The sequence below is a fragment of the Microcebus murinus genome, chromosome 5 (genome assembly GCF_040939455.1).
Source record: "Microcebus murinus isolate Inina chromosome 5, M.murinus_Inina_mat1.0, whole genome shotgun sequence".
NCBI lineage: Eukaryota > Metazoa > Chordata > Mammalia > Primates > Cheirogaleidae > Microcebus > Microcebus murinus.
Genome location: NC_134108.1, coordinates 90131944 through 90158142, shown reverse-complemented (window position 1 = coordinate 90158142; position 26199 = coordinate 90131944). Strand labels below are relative to the sequence as shown.

The following is a 26199-nucleotide window of genomic DNA, read 5'->3' as shown; positions in this document are numbered from 1 at the left end:
TGCCCCACATGACTCAGAGCTTTAAGCATGTCCATCTCCTAGATGGTGCACACCGCACCCATTAGGTGTGGATATACCCACCTCTCCACCCCCTCCCATCTGCCCGATACCCGATGAATGTTGTTAGTATATGTGCACATAAGTGTTGATCAGTTAATACCACTTTGATGGTGAGTACACGTGGTGCTTGTTTTTCCATTCTTGTGATATTTCACTTAGTAGAATGGGCTTCAGCTCTATCCAGGATAATACAAGAGGTGCTGTCACCATTGTTTTTTTGTGGCTAAGTAGAACTCCATGGTATATATATACCACATTTGATTAATCCACTCATGTATTGATGGGTTGTTTCCACAACTTTGCAATTGTGAATTGTGCTGCTATAAACATTCAAGTGCAGATGTCTTTTTTATACAGTGTTTTTTGTTCTTTTGGGTAGATGCCCAGTAATGGGATTGCTGGGTCAAATGGTAGATCTACTTGTAGCTCTTTGAGGTATCTCCACATTGCTTTCTACAGTGGCTGTACTAGTTTGCAGTTCCACCAGCAATGTATGAATGTTACTATATTTCCGCATCCATGCCAACATTTATTGTTTTGGGACTTTTTGATAGAGGCCATTCTCACTGGAGATAAGCAATATCTCATTGTGGTTCTGATTTGCATTTCCCTGATGATTAGAGGTGTTGAGCATTTTTTCATATGTTTGTTGACAATTAGCCTATCTTCTTTTGAAAAGTTTCTTCTCATGTCCTTTGCCCACTATTTGATAGGGTTGTCTGATTTTTTTTCTTTCTGATTTCCCTGAGTTCTATCTAGATTCTAGTTATCAGCCCTTTATCATATGTGTAACGTGAATATTTCATCCTATTCTGTAGGTTGTCTGTTTGCTCTCATGATGGTTTCCTTGGGTGTGCAGAAGCTTAATATTTTGCACTTTATTTGGTTTTTTCAACTGCAAAGTGTTGAAAGATACTTCAGCATAGAGTTTCCATCATCTTGTATCAGCTTATATTCATGACTTTCTTCACAAGAATGTTGAGAGACATCCCCTACAGCCTTGGGAAATAATATCTCTCTCTTGGGATAAGAGAAGATTTATTTCTTGACTGTAAAATAAAGATAATTTTTTCCTCCAGCACAAATTTAAAAAGGTTTGCTAGCACCCTTTTTATAAGATGGGGGATTTATTGAGCTTGTAGTTCTTCAGTTGTGACACAAAACCTCTAATGTACACAGTGTCCACTTGGGTCCCTCCGTATCAACCCTGTGGGACTTAGGGGAAAAAAGAACCAATGTAAACATAAAGTTCATGCTGTTTTCTGTGTTGTGAGTAATAAAGCCCTTTGTCTGTGACCCAAAAGTCTTTGGTCTCCAGTCTGCCAATATCTATAAAACTGTGGAAGACTAACTTGTTAGCTTGGAAGTAGGGTAAAATCTCAGACTCTTCACAGTCTTGACAGAAACAGTAGATGGATCATAATTTTTTTTTTTTTTTTGAGACAGAATCTCACTTTGTTGCCCAGGCTAGAGTGAGTGCTGTGGCGTCAGCCTAGCTCACAGCAACCTCAAACTCCTGGGCTCAAGCAATCATTCTGCCTCAGCCTCCCAGGTAGCTGAGACTATAGGCATGCGCCACCATGCCTGGCTAATTTTTTCTATATACTTTTAGTTGTCAATTAATTTTTTTCTATTTTTAGTAGAGATGGAGTCTCACTCTTGGTCAGGCTGGTTTCAAACTACTGACCTTGAGCGATCTGCCCACCTCAGCCTCCCAGAGTGCTATGATTACAGGCGTGAGCCACCCACGCCTGGCCTATTATTTCTTAAAGAGCACAAACCACCATAAAACTGAATTCCACTACTTAGTATGAAGTTATACAATTTTCTTTAGTTAAAGCATGTTACAGTCTATACTTTATGTTGTACAGAATCAAAATTACAATACTGATTTTAATACCATTCTGATTCCTATGTCAGTAAATGATTGCTACTTAACAAGTCGTGATCTTTTTTTTGGAATAAGGGAGACATAAACCAATTTTTTTAAATCATATTTAGTACCAAAAAAGGATTTCGTTTCTAAAAATCAGCAGATTTGACTAAATCAAAACAAAAACAGTGACACTATGGGCTGTTGATTTTGTGACATTGTTGTACTTTAACAAGTCCCTTAATGGGGAAAAAAATCACCAGTATGAGCCTTTAGATAAAAGCAATGACATATTAGATTTAATTTGGACAATTATGCTGAAATATTATAGTTGGAGAGTACCCCATTCTATTAATAGAATATACTGTTTAACCTATCACACCTAGTGAACCAAATCACACCAACCACATTTTTTTCCGGTCTTTCAAATGATTGTAAGAAAAGCAATGCTCTTGAGCAACATATCATGAAATATAAACTATAACATGAAATTAAAACATAAATCAATAAACAGAGAAAGAAAAACAAAATCCTGATTCTCCAGGGAAAAGAAAAAGATTTCCTTTTTCTCAAATTCCAAAAATGATCATTTTAAGCACCAAATAAGTTTAATCACCACTGACTCCTCCAAAACCATAAATTTTAAATTTTCCCCCACAAAATCCTTAAAATATTTCATTTTTTTTTTTTTTTTACCGTTAGGCAACTTAAAGACAGAACATCTATTAAAGCAAACAAGTTCCCCTGTGCTAAATAATCATGTCTTTAAATCATCCTGGGATCCTAAGCAATCAAGAAACTCACCACTAGATCAAATGATCCTCAGTGATTTTGAACACCTGCTGCCAAGTGATAAAATGATTCAAAATTTCTCAACCCTTTCAGACCTTCACTTCTAGTGGCTTGCTACTAGTTCCTCAATAAGAAAATTTGAAGGTCTTGCATAGCTAAGTTCTCTGTTCAAATACAGAAGAGATCTACAGTAATTGGTGGAATGAAAGCAACAAAAACCAACTCTGACAGCAGAGACTTGGCATTTGGCTGCCAAAAGGTTGCCATTTAGGTGACTTTTCAACTCATTCCTGACCAAAGGATGTGTTTTCAGGTATGCAATGAAAATAAAATTATCTACATCAGAAAAGAATCTTTCATATGAAAAGATCTTTCTGAAGAAAAGGACTCCAAATGGCAAGGATGTGCCACTGATATGAATCACAGGCAAAATTCTGAAAATTTTAAATATATTCATGGCCTTTAATATTGAAATATATTAATCATTTAACAGAACATCTTTGTCTCTATTAACTTGTACATATTTATAGAAGTTACAATCAGTATTATCCCTACCATTTTGTGACATCCTTTTTTCACCTTATTTCAAATATTCTTCCCAAGAATCAACAAAATATAGAGAGTAAACAGAATTGTTTAAAGAATCCAAATATCTTGAATTTTACTTTTCAAGCCTAATATTACAAATGTTACCAGTGGTCAATTCATACAACATCAAGAAGAAAAATATAGGGCATAGCTGAATTCACTACAAGGTGGCTTTTATAATCAAGTTTATACTAAGCTAAGTCACTCAGCTTTCTTCAACTGAAAAAATAGGAATGTTACATTATTCCTTTATAGAAACATGAGCAGGCTAACTTTTTACAAAATGTTCCTCATTGTTTAATGTATATGGCCCCATCTACTAATGATCCTACTTTTCATGATAATAAACATTTGTCCTTCTCCTTCATAATCCTGGAGGGAAAAGGTAACTACCATAAAATATTTTTAAAATTCATGAATTAAATCAATATAAAATATACCATTTCAATTATATTAATTTTATCTGGCATTTTAGAATAGAATTCACTGGGCATGTTGAGAATATAAACAATATACCAAAATTTCAGACTTCCATTTAGAGACAATAACTAACCAGCAGGTCTGCCTTGAATTACATTGTGTTCAGAAAACCCTACTTTCCTAACTTATGTTGAATTGTTTGTGTGATAGCATTGTCTGGTTTGCTTTTATGGTACAATGTACTGCTTGGTATCTTTAGCATTGCTGTTTAGATGAAAATCAGATGTTTCTCACTTCTACAAAGAATAGAACAAGGTGACACAACTAAATTAGGGAGGAGTTGACAGTGAAACTTTTGATGAGACTACCAACCTTGAAAATGGGTTACTGAGAAAAACTGAGAAACACTTTCTCTGGATATTTTTAAAAAGTAGATAAGATTCTCATCCCTGTGGATAGCTTCTATAGGGGGAGCCCCCAAATAACATAACAGACTTTGAATCACCCCAGTTGTTTTCCAAACTTATAATGGTGACATGAAAGGTCTTCAAAGGAACTAAGAAAACAACTATCTCAATAAGTAAAAGCAAAATACAGTTCCAGATCACCAAAACTCTTCAATGCTGTTTTTGAGACCTTGACTCAGAGTCCCTGGGATGTGCCAGGAAACCACAATTCTTGGCAGCTGCACATTGTATGTACAAATGTTTGCCAGATGTGAAGTTTATATGATCTATGCTGTGTAATAGAAACAAAAATGAATGTGCTGTGTAATACGACATGCTAGTTCATTCTGTGAGCCAGCAGGCAACAGAATTGGTCTCATATTTAGGCAGAGCCTATGGGATATTAATTTGGAGCAAAGAGAAAACTTCTTAAGCCCCACTCCCAAGCCCCAGTTAAAACTAATCCCATATGCTTGTTAAGCCTGAAATTCTACCAGGAAAGATTCTTTTCTTTAAATTAAGAATTCTATCCTTGTAAAATGGAAATCCTCTTGGGATACATAAACTATATCAGTTATTATACTTCAGGATAAATGAATTTCAGGTCCTGTCTTGACAGCTGGTTCTGATAAGAATATATGAAGCTTGATTGTTTAGATTGTAAGAGAGATGGGAAAAAAATCTACAAGAGATCAAAGTTAATACATAAATAACTATTTCACCAGGATTATTTGTCTATTCATCCATTCATTCAACACTATTTATAGTCATCTACTATTTTCCAGGCAATGTGCTAAGCACTGAGTATACAAAGATGAAAAAGCCTAGTAATGGTCTCAATAAATATAGGGTTTTGGTGGCAAGAAATCAAATATGCAACTACAATTCAATAGTAGAGATATTAATGGAGGTATGTGCAAGGTGCAATGGGAACTCAGTGGAATGAATAGCTAATTCCTATCTGACAGAGAGAAAATGGGTAAATTTTCCAAGAGGAGGTAAAATTTGGCTTAAATGCTGACTTAAAAGATAACCAAGGATTTGCTAGATGATCTTAAGATGACAGGAAGGAAATACCTAAAAATTCTTGGAAACACTAAAGACCAAGGTGGATGCACGCGGGAAAACAGCATTTCTGGAGTGAAGTACCTGCAGAGGTTGGGAGAGGGATGGAGAGTGAGACAAATGAATGATGGAGAGGGTATTCAGGAAACAGAACATAAGAGGCCTTATACATCAAGTGAAAAGGAGTGGGCTTTGTCTTTAAAGTTTATTATAGGAGGTATTTTAAGCAGAGAACAACATATTCTGGTTCACACTTTAGAAATCTCACTACGGCAGCAAAAATATTGCCGTAATAGAAAGGTATTCAGGAAGACAGAAAGGCCACCACAACAGTTAAGGTGAAAGGCAGAGAGGTCCTTGTGTAGGACAGGGAAAGCAGAAATAGATTTTTGAGATAGCTAGGACTTAAAATGTGCCAGGTTTGATGAATGATTAGATCGGAGTGGAGGGGAATAATGAGAACGATCCAAGACTCTAGCTTAGACATCTAGTAGATGGTGAGGTCTTTCCCTGAAAGAACTTAGGAAAAAAATCATTTGCTGGAGGGTAGAGGGGAAGAAATAAAAAGCTTCTTAATTTTTAAAAAATTAAGAAAAGTTTCATATGAAGTATGTACATATGGAAATGTTCACTTGACAGTTGGCTATATGGACCCACTATGTGCCAGGATTGGAGTAATGGGGAGATACAACCTGATGCTAAGCAGTGTGAGTGGAGGTGGATCTTGCTCTGGTTTACTGCTTACTTTTGAGTGTCAAAGGCTGAGATTTTAGTCCATTAAAACTCTTTGTATTGAACAAAACTTAGCTAACAGCATAAGAATAGTAATTGCTGGTTCACCTGATGGAGTACGACAGAAGCATAAAATTCATGTGTTTCATGAACACATATGACATAAAAAAAACACCAGTAAGAGAAAAAGCAAAATGCAGAACTATATAGTGAGATAATTGAATAAAAATATCTTTCATAGAAATGTCAAAAACTGTTACTTCCATGTAATAGTATTATGGAGATCCAATTTTTAAATTTTTAATGTTTTTCAAGTTTTCTATAAAGAGTATGAATTATTTTACAATCAGAAATAAACATTTTTAAACTTATGCATGTTTTAGGTAAAGTTAAAATTTCAAAAGGAGATGCTCTCCACCACCAACAGAACACATAATTGAATTACCCCCATACCAATCACCATATGTTAGGTTATGCTGAGTAGCAAATATATTCAAAAATTGTGAAAGTAATTTTCATCAGGTATCAGGCAGGAGGAAGGGGAGGCAAAAGGATGGGTAAAGTCACACCTAACTGGTATACTGTGCACTGTCTGGGGAATGGGAACACTTGTAGTTGTGACCCAAGCAGTGCAAAGGTAATTTATGCAATTTATGTAACCAAAGCATTTGTACCTCTGAAATAAAAAAAAAAATCATAGTGCCTTCTAATAAAAAAGGTTTATTTTTTGCTCATACTGTAAGTCCACTATCAGCTGGCTCTGTTCCACATTCCTCATTTTAGGATCTACTTAGAGGAGCATGGTTACTTACCATGACACAGGTAAAGAGTTCTGGAGGGTCTCACACTGGAAATGAAATGCTCTAGTTCAGAAATATATGTCAATTCCACTGAACTCACTGGCCAGAACTAACATGGACCCAGGAGATATAATCCTACCATGTACCTGAAGTTTATTTGACAAGAAGAACTAACAAAGGTCACATATAATTACAAATTTATTATCTACTCAACAACAACAAAATTGTAAGGGGATTTTACATCAGTGTTTTTTAAAATGCAAATCATGATAAAGTCTAAAAAAACTTGGGTTTTTTTAAGATACAATATCATATCATAAATGGAAAGCAATGATTTGACCTCCTCTTTTATGATTTCAATGCCCTTTATTTCTTTCAATTGCCTGATTGCTCTGGCTAGGACTTCCAGCACTATGTTGAATAGAAGTAGTGACAGTGGGCACCCTTGTCTTGTTACAGTTTTTAGGGGGAATGCTTTCAACTTTTCTCCATTCAGTATGATGTTGGCTGTGTGTTTGTCATATATGGCTTTCATAATTTTGAGATGTGTTCCTCCTATACCTAGTTTATTGAGGGTTTTTATCATGAAAGTGTGCTGGATTTTGTCAAATGTTTTTTCTGCATCTACTGAGATGATCATAAGATTTTTGTTTTTCTTCTGTTTATGTGTTGAATCACATTTATTGATTTTTGTATGTTGAACCATCCTTGCATCCTTGCATCCTTGAAAACCCCAAAGACTCCACCAAGAAACTCCTGTAATTAATAAATAAATTCAGCAAAGTCTCAGGTTACAAAATCAATGTACACAAATCAGTAGCATTTCTATACACCAATAACAATCAAGCTGAGAGTCAAATCAAAGACTCAATATCATTTGTAATAGCTATAAAGAAAATAAAATACTTAGGAATGTACTTAGCCAACAAGGTAAAAGATCTCCACAAGGAGAACTATGAAATAATGAGGAAAGAAATCACAAATGGAAAAATATCTCATGCTCAGGGATTGGAAGAATCAACACTGTTAAAATGTCCATACTGCCCAAAGTGATTTACAGATTCAATACAATCCCCATTAAAATACCAATGTCATATTTCACAGACCTGGAAAAAAATAATTCCATGCTTCATTTGAAATGAAAAAGGAGCTCAAATAGCCAAAGCAATCTTAAGCAAAAAGAACAAATCTGGAGATATTACCAGACTTCAAACTATACTACCATACTATAGAAACCAAGACAGCATGATATTGGTACAAAAATAGAGACATAGACCAATGGAACAGAATAGAGAACCCAGATATAAAACCATCTACTTACATCCAACTGATCTTTGAGAAAGCAGACAATGTACACTGGGGAAAAGAAGCTCTATTCGATAGATGGTGCTAGGAAAATTGGATAGCCACATGCAGAAGAATGAAACAAGACCCCCATATCTCACCACTCACAAAAATTAATTCAAGATGTATAAAAGACTTAAATGTAAGGCATGAAACCATAAGAATTATAAAAAAAAATGTAGGAAAAAACTCTTCTAGATATCAGCCTTGGCAAAGAATTTATGGCTATCACCCCAATGGAAATTACAGCAATAACAAAAATAAATAAATTGAACTTGATTAAATTAAAACGCTTCTGCACAGAAAAGGAAATAATCAACAGAGAAATAGACAACCTACAAAATGGGAGAAACTGTTTGCAAACTACGCATTCAATAAAGGGCTAATATGCAGAATCTAAAAAGAACTCAAACATATCAGTGGGAAAAGAACGAACCACCACCTTAAAAAGTGGGCAAAAATAAATACAAATGTGTCACAATGTAAAATTTGTTTCTTCTTGGAGGTTCTGTAAAAAAAAGTTTGAAAGCTATTATTCTATGGGAGCCCCAACTAAGCCATATAAATAGACACATAGCAATTTCCAAACTGGGCTTTTCTAGTCCAATGTCCTGTGATGACTGTGAAAGACTGGGGGAAACTTGGTCATCCTCCATGGTATCAGTCCCAGAGAACTGAGTCAAAGTTTTACTCTTTAATATTATGTTCTCTCAATAGGGAATCAATTGAGAAATATCATGAAGCAACTTCAATTTTTAGCATCTTCCAATTACTAAAAGTATCATTATTTTTTATTTCTCCTAAAATAAAAAACTTCAAGCTTTCAAAGTTGTTTTCCTTAATTCTATGGAGCCTCACTTTATTGGTTTGTTAGGAATAGACACTCTTCTTATGTTAATTTAAATGGCATCCTAGGCTAGGATAGATGGTAATATAATATTTTTATTTTGTATTGCTATTAACATAAAATACTTTCATGTTTTATAAGGTGGTGGTTTTCATCAGGCTTATTCTTTGATGTTTAAGGAAATAAAGCACAGTTCAAAACCATAATCAATCACAAAATACCTACTTTACAAGTATATAACTCCTTGTCACAGGCTTAATATTCACAATTTTCAATGCTCTATTTCTTATCTTGAACTAAGAAAATACAAATTTGAAATGTGTTAGTTTTATATGTCTGTTTATGGGAAAAGGACAATGTTTATAAATTTAGTTTCAAATTTCTCATTTCCAAAATGAATTCATCTTAATCTTTACTTTCTATCATCCATGTGAAAGGTCTATAATTGCTTACTTAAATGCAAGAGTTCCAACCAATATCAATGTTTTCTACCCTTCTCTCAAATACACTACCATGCTTTTTCCTACCTACCCTTCACAGCACCACCAGTTCAAAAGTCAGCCTTTTGTTTCTACAGAAAAAAAAATGTTTGCTGATCAACCAAAAATAACAAAACCCCTCATGTGCTACAATCTTCTTTTACCTCCCAGATGGTTCCACTGCCATTTAAGCGGTTTCCTGAGGAAAAAGGAATCAATGTGAACTAATATAATCTGCCATCCTGATGTTCAAGAGGACCAAATAAAACATGACTAACTGCATTTTAAAGAACAGAAAATAGAAAGGCTATCCTCAAAAATAAACTAATGTACAGGTTTTTTACCATATAAAAGGAAGCTCTGTTATAGAAAAATGATAAACATCCTGCATTTGTTAATAAAGGAAGCATTATATTCAGTTCAGTTACAATAACTTCTTTAAAAGTGATGAGTCACAATATTCAGTTCCTTCCTGGCGTCATTTAGCTAGGTGTGGGGAAAAGAGGATTGTACTGGGAGCTAGACTGCCTATACCTCAGAGTCAGCAAGGCCACTAAGACATTGCAAGAACTGGGAGAAGAAAACAAGCCTGGCTAGACTTCAGTGTCTCCTTCATAAAACCAGTGAGGAGATAAGAAAGTTTGAGGATGTCTTTCATTTCTAATTAGCTACAGTTTATTCTCTTAAATATTTTATTATGTATACCAATAAATAGACATAATTTACTGTTCATAATTACCTTTGTAAAACAAAAAGTGCATTTCTTTCCATAATTCAAAACTAGAACTACTAGATCTAATATATCATGAATTTTCTATAAATTAACATTTTATAATCAAAATTATTATACCTATCATATTTCTATTAAATTCAAAGAACTCCAAAGATACACACAGTAACATTCAGATCATTCTCTTTTCATGAGTTATTTTTTGATTGCTAAGCTATCAAAGACAAAAAATAATCCCTTGAAAATGTTCTTGCTTTTAAACAAATGGCAAGTACTACACAAATCCAACTGAATGATTGTAGTATGGTTTTGAATCCTAAAATGTAGGCTTTCTTAAACTATTTTACACTGTTCTCAACACACATGAAAAATGCTAGCAAATAAATACGACAGTCAAATTTTGACTATCTGCCAAGTGGGATGGCGAGAGGGAACTAGTACAGAAGATAGTCTGAAATGGTACACAGTAGTGAGAAAATGTACACTTGGGGATTGGAATGTATTTATTCCCATATTTGAATAAAACTATGCCTGCCATTCTGGAAATTGACAATACTATACTTCAGACTGAGTAAATAATGAAAACATCATTGGAAAAACCAACCAAAAGAACTAGAAAACATTCCAGTTTGTAAATATTGTGGTTCACCCTTTGGAAAACAAGAATAGTATGCAATGTTTAAAAAGATATTTTTAAACCTCTGCTATGTTAGACTAGTGTGATAAAGAAACTTAATTATAGGTATTCGTCCTGCCATTAAATATTTATAAAATTCTTGCATAAAGGAGCCCTAAATGTATCATGCTATACAAACTTAAGATAGTATTATTATTATCAAATTTGCCTTCTACAAAGCAAGAAGCTCATGAAGTGGGAAACTCTCATGCCTCATTGCTCTCTCCAAAGTCAACTGGTTATGTGCTGTAATAGAGACTTTCAGACTCAATAGTCTAAAGCAGAAACATCTGCACTGGACTTCATTCATCCTGGAAAACAGACGTTTCTCAAACAAGTGCCAAGTGCACTCTCAGAATTACAATAAGTCCTACTTTATCCAAAAGGAGATACTCTTATTTTACTACATCATCCAAATGCTTTTCAGAAGAAATTGCAAACAAGATCCCCAGAGCCATACTAGCCAATGGTCCAAGGGAGCAATAATGGCTGTCCACATTTTGTTCAGTCCAAAATGTTCACTTTAGAGTGGAAATTAAAAAGCAGAAAACAAAATGACTTTTCTTCCTTTCTGCAGTTACAGGTACTTTAGAATATTGTCAGATTAACACTGAACATGATACCTCCCTAACTCCATGGCCTATTTTCTGGGAATTGTACCATTTGTATAGGGAAGATCAGAGGAACAATATTACTCAGAGCTGGAAGAAAGGATTCTGAGGTCAGCAGGAGGAAAAGCACCCTGACAAAGGTAGATTTGAGGTAGATCAGACTAAAAAGGAAATGGTTGAGATAAATACAGAAGAGTGGACTCTTAGACATTATGCACAACCCAAGAGAAGCATGACGTAGCCATGTCCAATAGATAAGACACATGTACACTGTCCAACTGCACAATCATTGAGGGTAAGCTATAGTAAAAAGAAAAAAAATCCATATAGTATTAAATACAAGATTGCAAACACAAAGATGGGCATATAAATAAAAGTGAACAAATATTCAGTAAAAGCTAGCATCATGGAAGAAAACCACAAACTCAGCAAATACAGTAACACCCATAGAAACAATTAATAACAACAAAAAGAAGATAACTCCTTTAAATGTAATTAATATATTTAGAGATATATGTAACAATATTAATTAATAAAAAGAAAAATTAGTATCTTAGAAAATTGAAAACTTAACAATGGACATAGTTGAAGAGAGAAGTAGCTAGATGGAAAATCAAGTTGAAGAATTCTACCACATTACAATGCAAAAGGATACAATTTTACAAAATATTTTTAAAAACTTTTCAGAAGGAAAAACTAAAAATAAATATGGAGAAATCATGAGAGAGAAGGTAAAGACAAAGTTCTCAGTGCTAATAAAGATTAGAATTTTCAGACTGAAAGGGTCTCACAAATACCAAGCTGCTTGAGTGGTCAATAAAAGGCCTCTTTCAGTCATATTTTGATAAAAAACCATAATTCAAGCAGTAAAGCAAAAAATCCTAAGAGTTTCTGGAGAGGAATGTGTGGACTGGATGCCTAAAAAGAAATTAAATTTATATTGTCTAGAGACTTCATATCACAAAAGTGAAGTGAAAAAACAATGGATCAAAATCTTCAGTGTTCTACAGGAAAATAACTTTAGATCTAAGCAAGGAAATATTCATTTTTTAATATTTTAAACATATTAACATTAAAGAACTCAAAAGTTTACTATTTCCCTTCTCCAAAAGAATTATAAGAAGACAAAAACTAAGAGCTATGTGTGAGATGGAAATTTTTTACAAAATTAACAAAATTGCCACCCTCCTCCAATAGCTTCCCCAAAATAAACTTCAGTCAAAAGTTGTTACTGCAAAAAAAGTTAATAACATTCTAGAAATAAAGCTCTCCAACTGGAGGTGGGTGGGTTGAAAGGCCTGGGTAGGGCAGTGAAAGTGATACAAATCACTTAAACATGATAAGTAAATTGGCTTAGGGGTATACCAACCAGCTATTAGTGAGAAAATATGTTTTAATGGATACATAGAAACATAATGATAAACACTGTTCTATCAATAAGATTATAACTTCCAGAAATAACTGGTAGAAAAAAATGAAACAATTAATTCCAAACAAAGACAGAAAAAATAGTAGTAGTAATTATAATAAAGAATAACAAAGCATGGTAAAAGCAGAAAACATAAACTGCAAGGAAAGAGTCCAAACATATTAGCAATCAATCATGATAAAGTTTAATGGGTTAAATTGCCTATTTAGAATTCAGAAAAATTAGATTGTGTTTTTTTCAAATCTGAATATATGCTGTTTACAAGAAACCCACCTTAAACTCAGCAAATGTTGAAAATAAAGGGGCATAAAAATAATTTACTAGGAAAATGCTAATAAAAGAAAATAGATGTAATATATAAAATAGAATTCAAGGCAAAAGCATTGAACAGGACTAAGAAATGAATATTTCATGTTTATAAAAGATGAATTTCCTGAGAAATAATTTATGAAACTATATCCACTTTTCTTTGAATATTTTGACATATTTTCTGTATATAAATTATTTATTTTCCATATTTTCTACTTATTATATCTAAAGACAAATTTATTGCTAAACATCATTTTTAATACTATTTCATAATCAATGCAAAATGCAACCTTTAATTGTGCATATTTAGGATTTTTTCAGCATTTTACTTATATAAATAGTATGATAATAAACACCTCTAGGGTATTCCCCCTAAAAATAAAAAGAATAGACAGGCAGTCACATTGACAATCCAAGTGATAGACCCCAAACAACTGAACCTAAGATTCTCACATCCTCAGCCATCAGACAGAAAAAGAAAGTCATGCTGGCAACATGGGAATTGATTTATCTTGTCCAGCTCAACACAAACACTTTTGAAGAACATGCACACCAGTCAACGGTTATGACCTGCTTATGTCAGACACTGTGCTTCCCCCATTAAATGTAGGACCTCTATTAATAAGTTGAAAACTGAAATAATACATAACAAAGCTTTGTCATTCCTCTCAGTATTTCTATTAATGAAAATACCAACTTGTAAAACAAGTACAAGGTAGCCCTAGCTCAGGAATTGAAGAAGGCTGAAGTACAAGGATAGCCTTCCTAAATATGAAACGTTTGGAAGGATTTATTTGAAATCCATCCACAATGGTCTATAGAAAAGTTTCCACACTTCTTCAGTGTGTTCTTATACCTAGCCTTCTCCTTTTTCTTTATATTCAAAATCCCTCCTCATTCACATATTTAGAGATGGCTAGGAATGAATTTTTAAAAATTGGAAGGGCACAAATCTTTATATTTTTGTTTGGCTCATATTCCACAAAATGATCAGCACTTGAATAATTGAGCTACAAGGATTTTTCCAAGCAAGGTATAGTACTTAAGCACTATTGTACATTAGCACTGACATCTTAGTTATTTTCTTTAAATAAAGGAATATTTTATTATAGTATAATAGCAAAACTGGAATGGTAACTAGAAGGGCAGAAAGGACAAGTTTCTTTCCTTAAATCTTCTGCCCTTTCTAGATATTTCCTTATTGTCCTCCATTCACTATACTTCCCAAGCAATTAGTACACCTCTTACAGCTTCAAAAGTGCATTATTCATTTTTTTCTAAACTACAGCAAAATGGCACTTCCATCCCCATCAATAATGTATATGCTCACCTGCAGAGAGCATTTCTCAAATCAGTGGCTCCCTCATCCACACTCCCACACTTCTCTCCTGTACCTCCCTCTGCTTAAGATCACCCACTCCATGAGAATCACTCTTCTCATGAGTTTTCATATTCACCTCTTGAAACTTATCCTTTCTCTCCCTTGGTCATCTTCTTTTGGCCTTTTTCTTTTTGGCAGGCTTTTGACAAATGTGTTCTCAGCCAACTGACTACTGTGACTACTGCCCCTCAGCCAGAAAGCCCAACATCCTCCACTGCTACAGTCACCACTTCCTCGCAAGGATTCCAGCTCCTACATACTGAAGTAGTAAAATATTCCTACTTCTCTACATACTAAACCTTCCATTCCCATCAGGCAAGTTATATCAATTCCATTAAATAAACCATGTTTTTTTTTTTTTCCTAGTTCTAAAACTTTTTCTCAAAACATACCCTAATTTGTTACTTATAGATTCGTGCTCAGAGTCTAGACAATGAACATCATAAACTTACCAAAACTTGGTGTAATCTGTATGTAATAAAGAAACAGAGGCAAAAGGGAATAGAAATAGCTATGAATATCAAGAGTGTATATACCTCCAGTAAACCCATGAGCCTGAGGGATAAAAAATATTGTGATCAGCTGATCAGCAGGTACAAAGCAGTGCTGCTGTGCAGATTGTATGCGCACACCCATTCTGACTGGTAGGTAGTTGGCCTAATTGTTAAATATTCTCAACTTCACTCCTATTTGTGAGCAAGGACAAAATTTACAAAAGTAATGACTCACTGAACACTGCAATGCTTGCAACCTGGCAAAAATAAATCATATTAAACTAACCTGTACATCTCTGATGAGAACATGAGGCTGACATCAGGGGAATAGTATGCTAATGAGATTTCAAAAATGAAACTGGACAAATGTAAGCTGGATAAAAAAATAATTAAATGGCTCTTTAATTATGGCGTTAACATCTGATGTCAGCCTGGTAGGAGGATTTCAGTGATATGTTTTAGATTTCCGCCTTTTGCCCTGTCTGGTTCAAGAGTTATTCATAACTTGAATAACTGCAATAATGGCTTGAAAATCAAATTTCCACACAAAACAAACCTCAGAAAGATGTCTAACTGATTGAATGAAAGACTTTGGATCAAAAGATATCTCAATTGAATAAATAATAGACCAACTACAACCAGATAAGTTTCAAAAAAAAACACAAAAGTCTGGGATTCAAAATCTATAACGTAGAATGCTCAATAGGAATAAGTTGCTTAACAGCATCACGTCTGAGTAGAATAAAACAGGGGTCCCCAACCTATGGTAAGTTGTATAATTATTCCATTATATACTACAATGTAATAACAATAGAAATAAAAAAAACACGATAAATGTAATGTTCTTGAATCATCCTGAAACCATCCTCTCACCGTGCATCCCAGTCCATGGAAAAATTATCTTCCATGAAATGGTCCCTGGTGCCAATAAGGTTGGGGACCACTGGAAGGTCTCAGCAGATGGTAAACTGAAATAATTAGTATAAACTGGCTGTCAAGAGTTAGTTTGCTCTTGGGCTACAGTAAGAAAAGAACAAGGCTACATCCTTTTTATTCAGCAGCCAATGGCCAGAGAGAATCAAAACTGAATGTGTAGGAAAGGCTGACCAGAGTAGAGATACAACTATAAACCATCTCAAAAAAGTAATGGTTTTAGAATATGATGTTCCACTTGGGGCATATTAGCTGTCTTCAAATACTGACCACGTGGAAAAAGAAATAAGATTTGTTTCTAATTCTGTACAGAATTAGGTCTAAAGCCTGGAAACTTCAAGGAGGAAATTTTCAGTATAATTCAAGGAAAATGTTTTTTATAAATGGAGATTTCCCTAAAACTGAAAATTTCCCATCATTAGAGGTTTCTGGCATTGGCTAGTGTGCTCAATACATATTCTATTAAGAGGGGTTAAAGCATCAAGTATTGTTGGTATAAACAAAATTTGTGGCAAACAGTAATTATTTGTAAAATATTTTACAGCCCTATGATTTATATTGACTAGTGTCCAAACTGAACCATTTGTCCAAACTGAACCATGCTTCAAGAGGCCAGTTCAAGCGTCACCTACTCTGTAAAGCAAATCATGATAAAAAACAGACCATATCTTTTATAGAGCTTATCTCTGGTTCTAAACCAGTTGGAGCTCAATTATACAGAGTATTACTAATATTTTGTTTTCTAAAAATTATATATGAAATAGTCCATCTCACAACTGTATCATAAGCAACCTGGGGTCACCACTTGTCTCAATCTAATAAGTACCTAGTGGCCACTGAAATTAAAGTCACTCGTTGCTTTTCTTGTTGTTCAAATAGCACATATTCAATACTTTTACAATTAACAACATCTCCTCACTATGAAAGTGTTGAAATATACAGTAATGGCTTGCTTGGGGGTTTTTAGAGGTACACATGAATGTCCTGGGAGGACACAAGGAGCTCCTAGCCACTCCCCGCACACACACCTCCACCCTAATATATCAATATTTCTGTATTTTTCCATTTAAAACTTCCCAACTCCCTATTGAGAATAATGGATCTAAAAACTGGAACCCATTCTTGCAGGTTTTGAAAATAGTGAAGTATGCCTTTTCCTTGCCCGTTTTATCTGAGACCAAACATATCAATAGATGAGAAAACAGAAATCCTAAGAGAGGAAATATTTTGAAGGAAAAAACCCCAACATTTGAAATTATCTAGAATCTACAGTAATAGAGAGCAAAGCTATGCATTCTAGAGAACAAGGGCTACATGTCTTCTTCACTGCAGTTTGGAAAGCATGCAGCTCTACATAGTTGATTACCTGAGGATTCTCCCTTGGGTAAGAAAAATTTTGCATTATCTAAGGATTGGCAATACTAAAACAATGAAAGTAAAAAAATTTTTCTTCACTCAACTTTATGATAAATGCTAATCCTTGGGGATGCGATGGAAGAGTAGGTAAGGCTGAATTCATACACACAATTATTTTTTAAATTAAGTCATCAGTATTCAAATCAAGTTTGAAAATATAAAATTATAATTGCTTCTCTAATCTTACTTAGGCTATTTTAGGCCCAAAGCTTTAAAATACGGCAGGTTATATTTAAAATATGGCAGGTTATTCAACTTAGCAACCATATCCAAAATGGTATAGAAACACTTAAAATCCACAAACTTATTGATTTATTCAAGTCTTATTAGTGACTTATTCAAACTGTAATAGATTTGGCCAAAAATTGTCCAATGTGAAATTACACCATCCAGCTAAACATTAAAAATATTTAGAGGCACAGTTAAGGAAACACACATATACAAATGCCTCTAACTATTCTAGAGAGGTAACTGATCACCCATTCATTTAATTAACAAAATTAGAATGAATCAGAGATCAAAAATATTCACACTTTTTTCAGTGTTCTGAGATGTGTGACTAAAAGTAATTGATTCTGATTTACTGGAAGATTAAAAAAACACTAAAATTACCTCAAATTAGTTATTATAAGTAGCAATTTCTCCCTACTTTTAAGCTTCTAAGCTTTTTCACACTGACCCCATTAAGAAATGGGATCATTAAGACATGATTTGGCTATAAGGGCTCCTCACTCATGAATGGGAGTAAAGCCCTTACAAAAGAGGCTTCAGGCAGCTTTCAGTTAGTTTGCCCTTCCCCCTTCCTCCTTCTACCTTCCACCAAATGAGAACACAACATTTCTCCCCTCCAGAGGATACAGCCACAAGGCACCATCTTGGAAGCAGAGAATAGCCCTTAGCAAACAACTGACCCTGCCAGTGCCTTGATCTTGGCCTTTACACCCTCCAGAATTAAAAGTAAAATAAATTTTTGTTCTTTATAAATTACCCAGTCCCAGGTACCTTAATATAGCTTACAAAGCAGTACAAAATGAACTAAGACAGATGTCAATAAAAACATTACAAATAAATGAATTCTGCATTTCTCAGTAGGCTAATTTCCTAAAGGACATGCTATACCATATTGACTTAAACTCTATATAGAGATGTTCTAAGATGCAGTTCTTTACATGTTCCATGATGGCCTCTAATGGTTCTTTTAACCAAGAAAATGAAAAACATACAAACCACAAAATGAAAGATGACTTTACAATCATATACGTCTAACTCTCCTTTACCAAGCTATCGGCTTTTCAGTAAGTTAGTGGCAGGCTAGGATGAGAGACCATTTCCTGGTCCAAGGTCTTCTTGGCCTTTATTTAGTACGTGACATATTAATACTATTAATATTATTATTACTGAAATGGTAGTATAGAGATGACACATAATGTAGATTATAGGTATCTGTTTGCTCACACTTCATACTCACATCCTTGCTGCCACTACAAAAATACAAGAGTTTGAATTAGGTTCCATGTGACTCCACTTTCCATTAAGAGTTCTGCATCTCACTTTTACTATTCAGCCCTGTTCCCTTTTCATTATACAGGGACCCAAGTAGGAACTCTGCCTATGCTTGTACCACTCTAGTTAAGACAATTTTGTTGCTATGAACCAAAAGGTACCCTCCCAAAATTCATATTTTGAAGCCTTAAGCCCTAATATGATTGTATTTGGAGAGGGGGCCTTTGGGAGGTTATTAGATCATAAGAGTGGAGCCCTCAGGATGAGTAGTATCTTTATAAGACCAGAGAACTTGCTTTCTCTCTCACCATGTGAGGACACAGCCAGAAGACCACTATCTGTAACCCAGGAAGAGAGCTCTCATCAGGAACTGAATCGGCCAGTGCCTTGAACATGGACTCCCCAGCCTCCAGAACCATGAGAGATAAACTTCTATAGTTTTAAGCCATCTGGTCTATGGTCTTCTGTTTTAGCAGACCAAGCTAAGACACATGTCAGGTCTGTTCTCCAGCTGATATTTCACTTTCTCATGCCAAATCTTAGCCCAGAGTTCCTAGCAAACAAGGGATCTGGACAGGGAGAGAAAAGTAAAGGAACTGTAAGATGATCAACAGGCAAACTGCCAAAGAGAAAGGGAGATATTCTACAGGGAAATAGTGGAGAGTTGCCTGCATTTATCTTCTCAACAATGCTTCTCTCTGGGATAATCTCTCTACTTCTTGCCAAGATATTACTTCAAAATTGTATTGAACCCTTTCTAAAGATGATACATAGTATAATGTCAAATGAGAATCAAAAACTGAGAAAAAAATCAAGTGATACCACATGCTATCCTTGGTTTTCTAAGTTTAAATCAGAACTATTTTTGCCTTACATATTCTTTTAGTTCATGAGATTTACAAAATGGCATCATTACATAATAAATTAAAGGGAGTTTTCCATTAAAAAAAAAAAGCCTGCAAATGGGCTGTTAATAGACTCACTAAACTGAACTTAGCAACTTTTTGTCTGAATCCTCTTTACCTACGATAGCCAAGCATGTGGTAGGTTTTTAATAGCTATTTTGATGAATGGGTGAACACTTACAAGGAATGTTCCTCCCTGTTTTATCTTTAATATTCTATCTTCTGGGTACTGCTAGAAAACATGTGTCCAGACACAACTTACAAGTGAAATCAAACTCTCTCTTCCTAATAAAGCATCAAAACACATATACAAGATTTAAAAATTTTTTTCATTATATTTTAATAAGTTATTTCAATCATTGAATCACCTATGGATTTTAACATTACCATAAAAACATAATTCATACATTTTGAGCGTTTATCCCTGTTACATAATAAACATAAAACACTAAATTTCTAAAGAATATTTTTAAAAGAACAAACCTTCTATAAAGTTCAAACTTCACTAAAACTTCTTTTCACTTTGAGTAAATAAAAAGGAAATCTTCTTGGTCCTTAATCTTTTCTTGACACCAATAACTATACAAAGAAACAGTTAACGGGTAACATACCACTGCAATCATGGCTAAATTGACCTAGATCAAAACAAAACAAGTCCAAACAAAAACTAAGCATTGAATTAAACACAAGCAACTGGCAGGATTCCCAGAAGGTCACCAAACTTGGATTTGGGAAAACTGTCAATGTTTCCTGAATCTTTCAAAGATATCTCTGAGTGTTTCATTAGTAAAAACCAAAATGCCAAAGAAACAACAAAGAGAAAAAACTAAACTGTATCCTTTGAAAAGACAAGGGTGAAAAAATCATCCTTTTCACATCTACTAGCCATAGATTTATTTTCTTGACATTGTAAACAGATTGCTTTTGAGTGCTTTTTAATTAAAGAAATCTTTTAAATAAATATCCCTAAAATCCAACTGGGATAAGTGGGACAGACATAACTAATAACACTCTATAGCTTGGGTTATATGCTTCCTTTGTTACCATTACTCAATTTCTCAGAAAGCAAGATAGTTGAATAAAAAATGTACTGAGTAAAACACAGGAAATCTGAGCTGTTATCTACTGTCACCACTAACTGGTCATGAGCCCTTCACTAAAAATGATGCCTTCAAGCCTCTGCTTCTCTCACTTACACAAATTCCAAAATCCCTTACCATTCTAAAAATTCTATGAGTACATGGAAATCCCATGAATATATTTAATGTGTACACATGTTACAGAGCCTCTCTTTACAAAGGACATAATTACTCCTTTTCACAAATTCTAAGCATTCTAACCCACAACAGCTTAAAAAACTGTTCTCAGGTGATTCCAACATGCAGGCAAGTTTGGGAAACAGTGAGTTAGTTAAAGCAGTGATTCTCTAAGTGTGGTCTCTTGGCCAGCCAGAACAGCATCAACTGGGAACTTTTAGAAATGTGGTTCAAAATCTTGTGCTTTCCGAGAAACTGGAAGCACTTATTTCTAAAACAAATTCTCCCATTCTATGAAACAGAAAACCCATACAATGAACATTTATATTAGTAACCTAAATTGCTATTTTTCTTTTTAGGATCTCAATTTCAGAGGTGAAAACAGAAAAGAGAGCTTTAACACAGAGCTTCAGCTCAAACCATTCATTAATGTCCAAAATATAGTAATAGCAAATTCTTATTAAGCATTTACTATGCGCCAGGCACTGTGCTAAGAACTTTACATATGTTAACTCATTTATGCCTCACAACCTCACTGAGGTAGTCTATTACCCCAACTTTACTAATGAGGAAACAGAAACAAAAAAAATGATTATGGGATTTACCTGAGCTCAAACAACTAGAAAATGATAGGGCCAGGATTCAAGGCTAAGCAATCTGGCTGAAGAGGGAGTGTCTTTAACCATGAGTCTATGCAGAAAGTTAGGGGGCAATTCCACCTCCATGGTCAATTTTTTTTTTTTCTGTGAGACTGGACCACATGCCAGAAGTAAACATTTCAACTTTGTTTCTCACGTGCATGATAATGAATCAAGCTAAAGAATTACGACTGCATGCTGAGAAATAAAATCCAAAAATAATAAATACAAAATAAAAACGTGTATCCATTTCCTATGATGTGTTTTACTCACAAGAGTTTCAAGATTGGCCTTAATAGAAAAACCATCCACTATGGAACAAAGAGAGCCCTTAAAATGAACTTAAATGAATGCCAGGTAACTCTCATCAAAACCTCTCTAAGTGAGCCAGGTTATGTAAACCAAGTGCAATTAAGCTAACTTCTTTATGATTATTTCACTCTGGGTCCTATGTCTATAAGGGGAGAATCACAAAGTCGCTGTGAGACATTGCATTATTGATCATTCCTAATTGGCCACTCACTGCAGGCAGGGCTGCCACATCTATCACTCCCAACTGCAACATCACAGATTTTCTCAGTTCTTCAGTTAAATTATCCAGAACATACAATTTGATTACTGAGAGTCTGAATTTGCTGCCACAAGCCTTCATATTTCTCATGAAGAGATGTACCTCGGATCTTCCTTTTTCATCCCCACAGCTACTCCTCATTCCATAGTGAGTCAAATAGAAAACCCAGTTACAATAAATTATATTTACATTTAACTTAATAACATTAAATTCTAATTCTATTCAATTCAATAACACTAAATGTTAAAAGTATCCTAACCAAGGCCTGATTGCCTGAATGGAAGAGTTACCAAGATGCTCATGTGCTGGAATTTGCTTTATGTTTAGTCTTACAGAAGTCACATGAGATTATTTATAGGCAAGTTATAACCCTTTGCATTTAAAGATCCCAGTTGGGTCATAAAAACCCAACAATTGGGTTATTCTTGGTTTAAAAATCTAACATTTAACTTATCACTAAAATTAAAGAGAATCAAGACTCATTTCAAAGAACAGAATCATTTGGCATCATTTTTGGACTTAATACCATAAATATTTTTTACTATAATTATTTGGTCCTAAGGGGAGATCATACCGATTGGTTCCAATCAAATAATGTGAAAGGAATTGAGTGTGTGTGTGTCTGTGTTTGGTTTGAAACATTTTGAAATTCTTGCAGGGAAGGAAGAAAAGGACTCTTAAATTACCTCACCTACCCTTTTTGCCAGTTTAGGCTTGTCCTTGCTCTGTGTCCTCAATTTGCTTTCTCTTATATTTTCTCGAACAAACCATGATGTAACTGGATAGGGTTTCCTTTATTCTCTCTGTCAAGAACTTAAGAAACACAGTTTAGTACTTCTAAACTGGTTCCCTTGAACACCATACCATGGCACTTTTAGATTCTCCCTCACCATTTGAATTTTCTTCTATAAAGAATGGTATTCTGAAGAGCCAGATTTTAAGGCTATTTACATGTGAATGTTCATAGATTATAAAGCCCACCAGACAGTGTAATCCATCACCAATGACAGTGGCTAGATAAAAACTAGGCTATTCATTTGAAGCTAACCTACTAAAAATTTTTCTAAAGAGTTCCATGTAAAACATGCGATAAAATTATGAAGATAATTTGAGGATGTCTACATGTTCTCATTCTGGTAACAAGAACAATTTTGGTTCATTCTGAGGGTGCAGTTGGCATACACATATAAAATCTAACCCTGTAACAAACTGTTGTTCATTAAGGTGTTTGGGGATTAAGTTCTTGTTTTTTGGTTTGTGTGTAAACATGCATTTGTATATTGGATTAACAAATGTTTAATTGACTATGCTAGACACTTTAGAAGCATTTTTTCACTTAACTCTGACAATATGAATTGTGAGGTAAGTATAGAATTACTACAGTCCCCATTTTACAGATGAGGAAAGGGAGGCTTGGAGAAGTTATGCAACTGTCCAAGAGCACAGAGAAACAGAAGAGCAGGTCTTTCAAGACCAGGTGTGCCTCAGCCCAAGCCTCCTGTTCCTAACCACTACCTATATTTCCCCCAGTTCTCTAAGCACAAGCTTAGTTCCTGTCCCTTAACAACTCTATATACCTCAGGCACAAATTGGCCCAGAAAATAGCAGCTTGGAAAATAAACGTTCTCTGTGCAGAAAGTCTTGGTACAGTTAGCACTGTGGTCGCTGCAGCACACATGTGCTGGGACTGGAGTCTTGCCTATTCTAGATTTTCTTATCCAATGTCAGATTTCTAATCCATTTAAGCCCATTTGCAAAGTCATTCTATTTTTGTACTAATGGCTTAGGAACAGCTGGGACTATTTTAGCCAAAATTTGGAAATCTCAGATCTCTATAAAAATTTTTTAAAAAGGGTTCACTTCAATAATCCAGAGACCTGCAATGCTGAATCCTCTGTCACTCAGGGGAATTGGCATGAATCCCTTAAACTCCCAAGAGCTTTAGGAAAAAAAAAAAAAAAAAAGACTGCTTATGATTCTTGTAGCCTGCACTGATGACAATGCTGATCCCAGGATCATCTCATCAGGGGTCAAATATTCATGTTATTACAGCTGGAAGACTCTTAGGTATAGTTCTTCCTTGGCTTCATTTCAACTCTTAGAAAAGGAACAATCCCTATTCTCTCCTAAAGCAAGTATGAAAATGCTACTATGTAAAAATTACTCAAGGGGGGTCTCTACCTTTCACAGGATCCTCCAAAGTCCCACAGTATATTTTTTTTTTTAATAAAATGGGCAAAACCCTACTGATAAATAACCTAAGTTTTTCTGAAAATTGGTCTGCCTCCTTCCTTCTCTGTGGAGGGGGATTTGCAGGTGACTGAGATCCAACACAATAGTTCTCAAACTCGAGCAAGCCCTAGCATCACCTGGAAGGCTCATTCCAAGAGACCGCTGGAACCCAACCTCAGGGTTTCAGGTTCAGTCGGTCCAGGGTGGAGCCAAAGCCCTAAATTTTGCATTTCTAAAAGTTTCCAGGTAATGCAGCTGTTCCACTTAGAGAATCACTGTTCTAACCCACAGATTCCTAAACTCCACTGTACATTGGATTCACCTGAGAGCTGCTCTTTAAACTGTTGGTGCCCAAAGTCCTACCCCCAGAGATTCCGAGCAATTGGTCCGGGGGTGCTGCTGAAGTTCTGAATTTTTTAAAGTTCCAAGGTTGAATCTACTGTGCAGCAGCCTTAAGGAGCCTCTGATCCTCCCCACACAGCCTCAGACCCAAGGCTCTGTGCGCTGTCACGCTTGCAGGCACGCCACGTGTGGACGCTGGAGACCCTTCCAAGAAGATAAAAGCAGAACACTTTATCGTTCTCAGAGGCAGAAATCTGCGCCCAGCGAACCTCCCAAGATTCATTAACACCAACTTTGCAAGACAAACCCTGACTTCTCAGCCTCCAGCCTGCGTGCAGAATTCACCAGTTGCCTTGGCGCAAGGAGAAAGCTGCATGCCCCCTCTGGAAACCTAAAAATGCCACATTGCAGCCCCTGGAGGACCAGCCTTTAGGCCCCCTAGGTGCCATTCTGGCAGAGACAGCGGAGTTAGTAGGTGGTGTCGCCTTACCTGGTGCGGCATGCAGGCTCAAGGTTACTGTCGCAGCCAGCTGGGTGTTGCGCCAGGGGAACTGGGGTGTCCCAGGTAGTGACAAGCCCAACCCGGGCAAAACCTGGGCTGGCGCGGGTTGGCAGCCCTCCGCCTAGAGTCCCGTCTCCTTGCAGCGGCCAGTGCCGAGCGCTGCGGCTCGGAAAGTGGCTGTCAGCCCCCTGGAGGCGGAGCCCGGGAGATAAGGTTCGCGCTCCCCACCCGCCCCCTTTCCGGGCGGAAGGCCAGAGGGTGGGTTTTGGATCTGGACCTCGAAGGGCGAACCGCTAGTGTAACCCTGGTAGAAACATATTCAGTTCAAATCTTGCTGGGATCAGAAAACGCACGATTGGGGATTGAAAGTGAAGGGGAAGGAAGAAGGGAACCTCGGGGAGAGGCAGAATGAAAAACTATCAGGAAAGCAGGAGACAGAAAGGCAACTGGAGGCTGAAAGGGCAGCAGTAAAGGAGGCGACACCTGGGGAGCATCACCTGCCCTGAGCAAAAGAGGCCTTCCTCTCTTGAGCGAGGAGAACTCCCGCCTGGGGCTTCACTGTCAGTCTCGGCAGACTGGTGCACCTCACTTTTCACCGAATGTAATAATTGCCAGAAAACCTGAGGGGAGTTCACTTTCCAATAGGCAGGGAGGCAGTTACCTTTGAGGAGTTAGGAGCTGTGGGGAAGCCTGGGAATAAGGTAACTGCTTTATGACAATAGAAGGATGCTCTGTGCTTTGCCCCTTTGAGTCCATTCCTCACAGAGCAGCCAGAAAGTTCTTTAACCTTAACGTGCTTAGAACCTCAATAGCTTTCTGCCTGCT

The 26199-nt window shown here is 35.8% G+C and overlaps 1 protein-coding gene across 1 annotated transcript in view; it reads right to left on the bottom strand.

Annotated features, from left to right (window-relative positions):
* COL21A1 (collagen type XXI alpha 1 chain) overlaps positions 1-25521 on the bottom strand; it is a 179064-nt gene extending 153543 nt beyond the window's left edge. The window contains exon 1 of the mRNA XM_076003284.1: positions 25363-25521. The gene's annotated coding sequence lies outside the window, so the exon portion shown is untranslated. The remainder of the gene's footprint in view (positions 1-25362) is intronic.
* Between the last annotated feature and the right edge of the window lie 678 nt (positions 25522-26199).